Source organism: Mus caroli, unplaced genomic scaffold, assembly GCF_978045245.1.
Source record: "Mus caroli unplaced genomic scaffold, Mus_caroli_1 scaffold_1, whole genome shotgun sequence".
Classification (NCBI taxonomy): Eukaryota; Metazoa; Chordata; class Mammalia; order Rodentia; family Muridae; genus Mus; species Mus caroli.
The window spans coordinates 102,996,758-103,007,717 of record NW_028227256.1 but is presented as its reverse complement, the minus strand read 5'-3'; the positions used below and the strand labels follow the sequence as shown (position 1 = coordinate 103,007,717).

General features: G+C 44.0%; 1 pseudogene; it reads left to right on the top strand.

Moving 5' to 3' along the window:
* Positions 1-8,675: 8,675 nt before the first annotated feature.
* LOC110291770 (glyceraldehyde-3-phosphate dehydrogenase pseudogene) lies at positions 8,676-9,802 on the top strand (annotated as a pseudogene).
* Positions 9,803-10,960: the final 1,158 nt, after the last annotated feature.

Genomic DNA, 10,960 nt, shown 5'->3' with positions numbered 1-10,960 from the left:
ACATTTAATTGGGACTGGCTTCCAGGTTCAGAAGTTCAGTCCATTATCATCAAGGCAGAAACATGACAGCATCCAGGCAGGCATGGTGCAGGCAGAGCTGAGAGTTCTACATCTTCATCTGAAGGCTGCTAGCAGAATATTGGCTTCCAGGCAGCTAGGATAAAGGTCTTAAAGCCCGCACCCTATTCCAACAAGACCACACTTCAAATAGTGCCACTCCCTGAGCCAAGCATATTCAAACTACAACACCCACTGAGCAATCGTCCCAGACCCTGCATCTTTACCTTTTTTTATGGATCTGCCAAACTCTTTGCAAACCGCATGCACCATTTTACACCAGTGATGATCAAGGGTTCACCAGGATTATTAGACCCAGCTACTCAACATAGGCTTTGCCTTGACTGTGTGTTGTACTGTGTCCCTTACAGAAAGATGTCAAGTCCTAATGCCCAATATCTTTGAAAGGGACCTTATTTGGAAATAATTTTTATAGACGATCCAGTTAAAATAGCGTCATTGGATAGGGCTCTTATCCAATAAAATTATGCCTTAAAAAAAAAAAAAAAAGAAAACCAGCAATGCCTTGAACTTGTACTTCTGGCCTCCAGAGCTATGAGACAATAAATTTCTGTTGTTGCTGATACTTTGTTAGAGTGCCCTAGCAACCTAATACAAATCCTCAACCCCAGGGTCATAAAGTAAGATACAGGGTATTTAAACAAATCCATTTTCCTCTGAACAGTGAATAAATTGTCTCTTTTAAGGAGTAACTAAGAAAACATGATAGCACGAATGTCTCTAGAGACCATCTCTCTTCCCATTAACTGCAGAGCTGTCTGGTTATGATCAACCTAGTCGAATGATTTGTCTCTCTTTAGACCTCAAAACATGCTGGGAGTCAGAAGATGAGTATAATACAGGGGCTTCTGTAGGAAAATGAATTATTTGGTGGGGGGAGCTTTGATCAGCTCACTTATCAAGGCAGAAAGTAAAATTTTAAGTCATTTACATTTTTGGGGTATTTTTACTTAGGTCTACCATGGAAACCAAAGCCTGAGTTATCACTTGGTTTTTCCCTTTCACTGTCCTATAACTAACAACAGGAAGACAACACTCAGTACTCTCACAGCTGGTCTATGGATATACAAGCACCAGATGGGTTTTCCACTGGCCTCTCCAAATCTCTGTCAAGTCTGTGCCCTCTTCTGTGCAGGACAAGTTCATGCATGGGTCATATGAGCTGGTCTGGTCCCTCCTTTTAGCCTCTGACAGAACTCACTAGTGGTATCCCTTCCCCCCACCTCTCCCCCAACACACACATCTCTGGCATCTGGCAGGAGACAGGGCAAGTGGCAGTCCACTCTCCAACAGCATCTTCTCAGGCTACAGAGGTTGACTTTCTAGGACATAGTGTACTTTTCTGGCTTCCTCTCCTTACTGCAGTTCAGGTAAGGGTTCCTTCTCTTTGCACTGGAGTGGAGACATACCTGTTCTTTACTACATAAGAAATTACCTCAGTAACTTTAAACAAGAGGCACTGATGGCCTGATTCCTTCTCTGAGTCAGGAAGTGGTTTAGCAGATGAGGTTCAGTGGATCCTTCTGCTGGAGGTCTCTGTAACTTGGGAGTTTTCCAGAGTGCATTGCCTTCTGGAGCATGTGGTTCCCTTCTGAACATGAGGGGGCGGGGCAGTTATTGGCAGAATTCTTGTGAAAGTATGGAGGGCCTACTTTTTTCCTGGCTGCCAGCTGAGCATCACTCCCAGTTCTCAGTAGTCTATATTTCTCTGCTTTGGGAGTCTCTTACAGTACGGTGGCTGACTTCCTCAAGACTCATGGGCGACCCTCTCAAGGTCCTTAATGTGCCTTGATACTAGGAATAATGTCTTGTCATGTCTGCTGTATTTTATCAGACAGAATCACAGGCACCTCCCATATTTAAGGTCAGGAGAGTATCCAAGGAGAAGGTCATTGTAGAATTATTCTGAAAGTCATCCTACAATGTTTCCTGTGGGGCAGGAAGTCAGTGCTGTGTTCCTAGCCCTTGAGTTATTTTCCCTAAACTCTGGTTGTCTTGGCTACTTTTCCTGCTGCTGTGACAGCATATCACGACAAAAGCCACTGAAGGAAGAGAAGGTTTATTATGACTCATAAGCTCAAGGGTTCAGTCCACCATGACGGGACAGTCATGGTGGCAGGAACTTGAAGTGGCTGTTTATAGTGTGTCCATAGATGTGCCCACAGGCCAACCTGATGTAGTTAATTCCTCAGTTTAGACTTGCTTCCCAAGTGATTCTGGGTTCTGGCAAGTGGACACTTCAACCTAACCTATAGCACAACTGTAGTTCACAAGGATCCTATGATCCATCTTCAAAGAATCCAAGACAAAAAACACAAGTACGAAATTAAAGGAAAAACCAGAAATAACATACTACATATGGTGACCTCGCAGTACTGCAGTGAGGTGAGTAGTTGAGAGAGAAGCATGCCATGCAGTTGCATCCTGAGTGTAGTTGTTCAGCCTGGCCATTCCTCAAGACATTACTGAACTGTTATTCTCATGCAATAAATGCTCTGCTCCAAGGCTCTCCTTTAAATGGGTCTCCCCACCTCAATTAACCAATTCAGGATAGTCCCTCATGGGCACGTCCAGGGACTCATCTCTGAGTGATTCTAGATCTTGTCAAGTTGATAATTAATATTAATCATCACACCTGCCTATGTTATCTCCCCAAGAATTTCTCCTCAAATCACCCATTGGAAGGTTCTCTCTGCTCCACCAAGCCCCTGACTGGTAAAGTCCTTCTGCATGTAATCAACTCTGTGGTCATGTGGTTTTCAGAGCTTTCACCAGGCTGGACTCTGGAAAACTCACATTAGCCTTAACTGTTTTACATGGCAAAGCAAAGGGTGGTGCAGTTTCCTTTTGGCTGCAGACAACAGCAGTGAAAGAAGAGAGAGTCAATCTGCTCCTGGGAGCAGCAGCACCAACATCACTTGCTGTGCTTGAGAGAATGTAAGCCCTGTTTCCATCTCTGGACCAATAAGTTAGCAACACCGGAGATGAGACTCAGCAATCTATGACATAATAAGCCCTCCTAGTGATCATTTTGTTTTCTTCAGGTTGAAAAACAACAGCCTACAAACAGAAGGCCCAAGGTCTAGGAGTGTGTGTTTGTGTGTGCACATGTGTGCATTATGTGTGTTGAAGTCAGAGGTTGACTTCTATTGTCTTCCTCAATGCTTTTGGACACAGAGCTTGCCAATTTGGCTACTCCAACTAACCAGCTCGCTCTGGGGACCCCCTTTCTCTGCCTCCCGAGCCCCACAATTCAGATAAGCTGTGAAGCAAAGGACACGGGTGCAAAAGACCTAAACTCTGGTCTGTATGCTTCAATACAATCATTGTATCATCTTAGCCATCTCCCCAGCCCCAAGGGTAGTACTATTTCATAAGAGAATTATGAGGAAGGAAGAAGGAGAAAAGGAAGATAAAGGAGGGACAAGAAGAAGAGAGGGATAGTCTCGTTGTTCCAGGAACTGAGGAGCCATGGTGTATCCACATATGTTTAAAACCATCTCTCTGGGATGTGGAACACTAGGTTACAAAGCACTTCTTTATTATATTTGCCCATTTTCATGGTGTCAACATTGCCACCTCAGGCTTTTAAACCTAGTCACATGAAGTAGGACTAGGACATTGTGATGACTACAGTTAGGCTTTAATTTTAAATTACTGTGTTTAAAAGATATATAAAACGGGCTGGTGAGATGGCTCAGTGGGTAAGAGCACCCGACTACTCTTCCGAAGGTCCAGAGTTCAAATCCCAGCAACCACATGGTGGCTCACAACCATCCGCAACGAGATCTGGCGCCCTCTTCTGGAATGTCTGAAGACAGCTAGAGTGTACTTACATATAATAAATAAAATCTTTAAAAAAAAAAAAAGAGATATATAAAACAAAAAATGCCCCTAACCTGTAAGTCCTGCTTGCTCAATGGCAGATAACTTCCTGGAATGCTGGGGGCTGCTCTTGTCGGATAGCAAACCTTGTGTTTTCACTTTTGTACACAAGCTTGGTTGCACCAACTGCACAGGATGTGTGCTTGATCACACATAGGCAGGGGGTATGTTTGTAGGCAGGAAGTACACCAGGAGATATGTTTGCTCCTGATTGGGTGAAGGTAGCAAGTAACAGCCTTATGGGGTTTGCCTATATTATTTGGCACCATACTCTGGGAATCCCAGGTATGGACCCGGCCAGTATTTAATAAAAAAGCTTGCTTCAAATTTGGCTTAAAAGTTGTGGTAGTGTTCTTATTCTCTCCTGAAGGGATTAATAGCATTACAAAGTGGCCAGAGTAGACTCCAGCACACCTACTGAGGGAGAGTCAGGAAACAAACTAATCAGGCCTCCTGGGGGATGTTTACCAGGCTGCATAATTCATTAGCATGAGTTGCTGTCACTAGAATGAGATGATTTTTTGTTCTGGCGTTGAGTGCCGCCTCCCCTAAAATAACAGCTTGTACATTTCTTGTCCTCCTCTTCTTTCTAGACACTGACAGATGTCTCCTAGGTGGGGCAAACCATTCCTGGTTAAGAATCAGCACCTGGGACCTTCAATTCTTCTGACTGTTGTTCAGAACTTTTACTCATGTCTATCCTGTATAGTATTTTAATTATATCCTATAGTTTTAATCCTGGCAGCCTTCTTTCCTCTGTTGGCACTGCCTCAACTTGGATGGCCTCTGGCCAGTGTGCCACCCTTGGTCTTTCATTTTCTTGTTTTTCTCTGCTCACTGGTCAGATTCTCGTTTTGACTGAGGTTCCTTACATAGGGATGCTATTTATATATCTTATTACTTCATTGAGAGCAACCATAAAGTCAGTTTCTCTTTCTACCTGTTTTAGTGTCCCTGTTCTTCCTTAATGATTCCTGAAGGGGTAGAAGCCACACTGCCTCCTCTTCCTTTAGATTAGAGAATACAATGGGCTAGAAGTCTCTAATCTTCATCTCTTTCTCTGTCTTAAGCTTTAAAGAAGCAACAAATGGTATCATCTCCTTATATTGTAAAGGTCCTTCTACTCTGCTGGACATTACATAGTAATTACATTTGTGTTGAGGTTTAGTCTTTTGCTCGTATTGTAATGCTAACTACTGGCCCCCAAGGTCTGGCTGCTTTCTGGGACAAGAGAGTCTATGCATACCCAAGTGACAAATCCAAGTGATGCTATGTAACCTTGTCCTCAAGTTATTCCTGATTGGTGAATAAAGTTGCATAGAGCCAATAGCTGGGCAGAAAAGAAATAGGCGGGGTTCTTGGATTCCCCTGGGCTTGTGGTCTGAGGAGACCATGAAAGGGAGAGAAAGGAGAGAGGAGGAAGCCACCATGGGGTTAGTGAGTTATGAATATATGGCCATGAGGGCTGGTCAATTACAGTTAAGAGCAGTCCAGATGAAACATAGCAAGTTATAATTAACGGGGAAATAGATTCTAATGGCATAGAGGGTAGATATCTGCTCACCTCTAGTGCTGATTAAGGCTTATTATAAAAATAAAACTTTTGTGTCTTTTGTCTGAGAACTGAATGACCAAAAGTGGAGTAGAAACCCCAATTTGAGATTAAATAATTATAATAAAACATTTGCTCTGTGTAAATGGACCTCATTTAACAAAGCTAAGATTATCTCCACAACTTGTAACGATTTAAAATCTTGGCTAACCAACTTGTTAAGCATCTACAGTGATGAAGACAAACTTGATATCTGCTTGGTCACAGATACCTTAAAATATTCCTCCCCCTTCTCCTCTTGGCTGCCTAGGATGTGTCTGGGGAGAGTGAGCAGCCTTTGTGGTACCAGGCAACTCCTGCCTCCAAATTCAGAGCCTCATACTTAGTACTTTGTTTCTGAGCTCATTTCAATACTGAGCAGCAGAGTTCCAGTGCAGCTTCTCCAGGTATTGGAAAGTCACGGTCAGGGATGGTCCATGCTACTGTGTGTGGAACTCTTTTCTTTTATTTTGTTGCTTTTGCTTGCTTGTTTATTCAGGGTTTCCAGTGTCTCAGGCCAGGGATGACCTTTAACTTCACATCCACCTAAGTGCTGGGGTTACAGGTGTGTGTCACCACAACTGGCTTGTAACCTGTTTTGCTTTTTTTAAAAAAATGTTTCTTAAAAAAAAAATGACCATCTATGTTAGTACATTTTACTCTCTGAAAAAAAAATAGATTTCATTATGTAAAATAGAATTTTACTACGTAAAACAGTATTTTTTTTTAAATTTTCAGTCATTGTACATTGAAGATGGCCTCCTTTCCAGCTTAAATTTTACATAAAATTTGTCTTAGTCAGGGTTTTATTGTGTGCACAGACAGCATGACCAAGGCAATTCTTATAAAGGACAACATTTAATTGGGGCTGGCTTGCAGGTTCAGAGGTTCAATCCATTATCATCAAGGTTGGGGCATGGCAGCATGCAGGCAGGCATGGTGCAGGCAGAGCTGAGAGTTCAACATCTTCACCTGAAGGCTGCTAGCAGAATACTGACTTCCAGGCAGCTAGGATGAGGGTCTTAAAGCCCACGTCCACAGTAACACACCTACTCCAACAAGGCCACACCCTCTAATAGTGCCACTCCCTGGGTGATGCATATACAAACCATCACAATGTTACTCTTCAAATCTGTTTTAAAATGCAGGATTTTCCTCTGCGTGTAGCAGCCCACATCTGTAACCACAGCATTTACGAAGTAAAGGAGATAGGCAAACAAACACAGCATTCAAGAGCAGCTTCAACTATGGAGTAGAGAGCAGGGTCAGCCTGAGCTATATGAGACCTACCTCAAGGAAATAAGTCAACACACAGACTCTGCCCTTTCAGACAGTCACAGTGACCAATGGTATGCTGTTTTCTGTTTGAAGTGTTTCTCACAACCATTCCCACTTGTCTCTCCTAACTTCTCTTTTGTCTGTTCTTCCTTACACAAGGCAGCCACTTAGAAAATAACCACAAAGATTACAAAACAGGAATTAAGGAGAAAAATAAAAAGGTCAACTATAAGAGAAACCAGTTAAACACAAAAGAAAGCAGTATGGAAGGAATTGAGGGTGAAGAAAAAATTACATCCAAACAACTAGCAAAATGGTGGAAGTAGGAGTCTTGGAGATTTAATAAATATATGTCCAACACACAGTATTTATGGCACATATTAATGTGTGTACACTAAATAGCATTACTTTATTCCAAAGAGGTTAAACAACTGTGGTGGTTTAAATGAGAAATCTCCTCCATAGGCTTACGCATTTGAAAACGTTCCCTCGTTGGGAGGTCACACTACCTTTAGTGGGCTGGGCCTTGCTGGGGGAAGTGAGTCACGGGGTGGGGTGGGGTGGGGTGGAGTGGAGGGATTTGAGGGTTTAAAGCCATGCTTTGCTTCCAGTTTGCTGTCTCTGCTTCCTGTGTGTGCAGTTGGGACACAATTTCTCAGCTTCCTGTTCCTGCCACCATGTCTCTCCTGCCACTATGAACTCTAGCTCTCTAGAACTGAAAACCAAAGTAAACTCTTCCTTAAGTTGCCTTTGGACACAGTGTTTTATCACAGCAGAAATTAATACAGTCACTGTTATATGGGACTGTAAAATGTTCCCAAAGGTTTGAACCCCTGTTTCCTGGATGATGGAACATTTAGGAGGTAAATGCTAGCTAGAAGTGGGTGACTTTCAGGGCAGGCCTTATAGGCAGGTTTATAGAAACCTCTTCTTCCTGGTCGTCACCATGTGACAATTAGCTACTATATACTCTTTCCATAGTGGAGCAAGAGTATTCAGCTGGCATGCTCTCTTCCCTATAAGACTGTTCTTTCTCAACTAGGAGTCAAAAGAAACCCTTCTTCCTTTAAATTGTTATTAGGTATTCTGTGCTAATTGAACAGCACAGATGCTGTTCTCGATGATAGTGTAATGGTAGATATAGATGCCGCACACGTGTGGAACCTAAAGGATGTACAGCTGGAAGAGGTTTTCATGAACTACCAGAACAACTTTCTTTTAAAAAAAATTATTTTATATTTGCTAGTACACTGTAGCTGTCTCAGGCACACCAGAAGAGGGTGTCAGATTCCATTACAGATGGTTGTGAGCTACCATGTGGTTATTGGGAATTGAACTCATGACCTTTGGAAGAGTAGTCAGTGCTCTTAACCACAGAGCCATCTTTGCAGCCCCCCCCAATCCCCCCTAATGAGTAGAACATCCTACCAAGAGCTGTGAGGAAACACAGGGCTATAACTATATCTCACTATAAATGATAACACCAAATCCAGCCGAATACTCGTGCTTCCCATTGCAGGTCACAAGTTAGACCACAAAACAATCGCTACATGTCTTAAATAGTAAAATAGTGAAAGCAGTTTCCTGAGCTACCACAGGTGGGAAAGTGTCAATGACAGAAGGGAAACTGCAAATATCACTCATATATAGGAAATAATAGAAATTTATTTGAGACAAGGCGTGACTCTGTAGCCCAGTCTGACCACAGACTTGTGGCAATCCTCCTGTTTCAGCCTCCTAGTGCTGGGTTTATAGGCAGGAGCTGCCATGCCCAGTTAACAAAAGACCTTAAGAAAAAGGAAGCAGGCTCTCTGCTCCCCCCTGTTCCAGAGACAGCTGCATCTTCTTGTGCAGTGCCAGCCTTGTCCCATAGACCAAATGGTGAAGGTCGGTGTGAATGGATTTGACCGTATTGGGCGCCTGGTCACCAGGGCTGCCTTCTGCTCTCCACATGGCAAAGTGGAAATTGTTGCCATCAATGACCCCTTCATTGACCTCAACTACATGGTCTACATGTTCCAGTATGACTCCACCCACGGCAAATTCAACAGCACAGTCAAGGCCGAGAATGGGAAGCTTGTCATCAACGGGAAGCCCATCACCATCTTCCAGGAGCGAGACCCCGCCGCTAACATCAAGTGGGGTGAGGCCGGTGCTGAGTATGTCGTGGAATCTACTGTTGTCTTCACCACCATGGAGAAGGCTGGGGGCCCACTTGAAGGGTGGACCCAAAAGGGTAATCATTTCCGCCCCTTCTGCCGATGCCCCCATGTTTGTGATGGGTGTGAACTACGAGAAATATGACAACTCACTCAAGATTGTCAGCAATGCATTCTGCACCACCAACTGCTTAGCCCCCCTGGCCAAGGTCATCCATGACAACTTTGGCATCGTGGAAGGGCTCATGACCACGGCCCATGCCATCACTGCCACCCAGAAGACTGTGGATGGCCCCTCTGGAAAGCTGTGGCATGATGGTCGTGGGGCTGCCCAGAACATCATCCCTGCATCCACTGGTGCTGCCAAGGCTGTGGGCAAGGTCATCCCAGAGCTGAACTGGGAAGCTCACTGGCATGGCCTTCCATGTTCCTACCCCCAATGTGTCCGTCGTGGATCTGACGTGCAGCCTGGAGAAACCTGCCAAGTATGATGACATCAAGAAGGTGGTGAAGCAGGCATCTGAGGGCCCACTGAAGGGCATCTTGGGCTACACTGAGGACCAGGTTGTCTCCTGCGACTTCAACAGCAACTCCCACTCTTCCACCTTCGAGGCCGGGGCTGGCATTGTTCTCAATGACAACTTTGTCAAGCTCATTTCCTGGTATGACAATGGATACGGCTACAGCAACAGGGTAGTGGACCTCATGGCCTACATGGCCTCCAAGGAGTAAGAAACCCTGGACCACCCACCCCAGCAAGGACACTGAGAGCAAGAGAGAGGCCCTCGGTTGCTGAGGAGTCCCTATCCCAACTCGGCCCCCAACACTGAGCATCTCCCTCACAATTTCCATCCCAGACCCCCATAATAACAGGAGGAGCCTAGGGAGCCCTCCCTACTCTCTTGAATACCATCAATAAAGTTCGCTGCCCCCTCCCCAACAAAAAGAAAGAAAAAGGAAGCAAAGAGGAGAGCACAAAAGAGATTCCAATATTTGAAAATGAGTTGAAAACAAAGCACAACATGCTAGTAAGAATTCAGAGGGAAGGTTACAATGTCATATGTTGATAGTAAAGAATGTGCTAGCTATGAAGCCGACAACCTAGCTTCAGATCTCAGAAAGCAGAGACATGATTGAGCAGATCAAACCCAAGCTTGCCGAGGAAGTGGAAAGATTACAGCAAATGATCTCCTAAACTACAAAACCCAGCTCAATCAGGGAACACAAAAGGCATTTCTTTAAAAAGATCAACAAAACTGACAATTAAGGGGGAAAAAACCCCATAAGATACAAATAGTTAAAACCAGAAATGCAAGTGGGCACAGCAATGCCAGCCACCCAGTGTGGGTGATGTGTAGTGAGGTCAGTGCCCTCAGACATTGCTCATGGAAGTCTTTTGTATGATTTGGCCACCTTGATTACGCAGTGATAATCATTGCATGACCAATATTCTACTCCCAAGTGTTCTCTCTTGAAGAATTGAAACAAAAGCTTTAAAGCCACACATAAATATGCACAGTAGCTCTGTTCACAATAATTGGAAAAGTGGAAGCCCACAGTGTTCATCCACTGGATACACTCTGATACATTCCTACCATAGAAAGTACTTACTCATGAAAACAATGGTAGATCAGTCTATATAACATGGACGAGTGAGTCTTGCAAACGCTGTGTTAAATGTCAGCAGCCAGGAAGAAGTCCACAAGCCATCCCACTTATGTAAAATGTTTGGAGTAGATAAATTCATAAGCACAAAGAGGAGACTGGTATTTTTCATGAGCTGGTGAGAGAAGAAAATGAAAAATGACATTTTCAAAGCAGAACAGGGACAGGAGAGATAGCTCAGCTGTTAAGAACAGTTGCTGATCTTCCAGAGGAGCCAACTGTAATTCTAACTCCAGAGAATCCAAGTCCTCTAATGGCTTCTGAAGGCATTGCATGCACGTAGTACACGAACACGCACACGCAA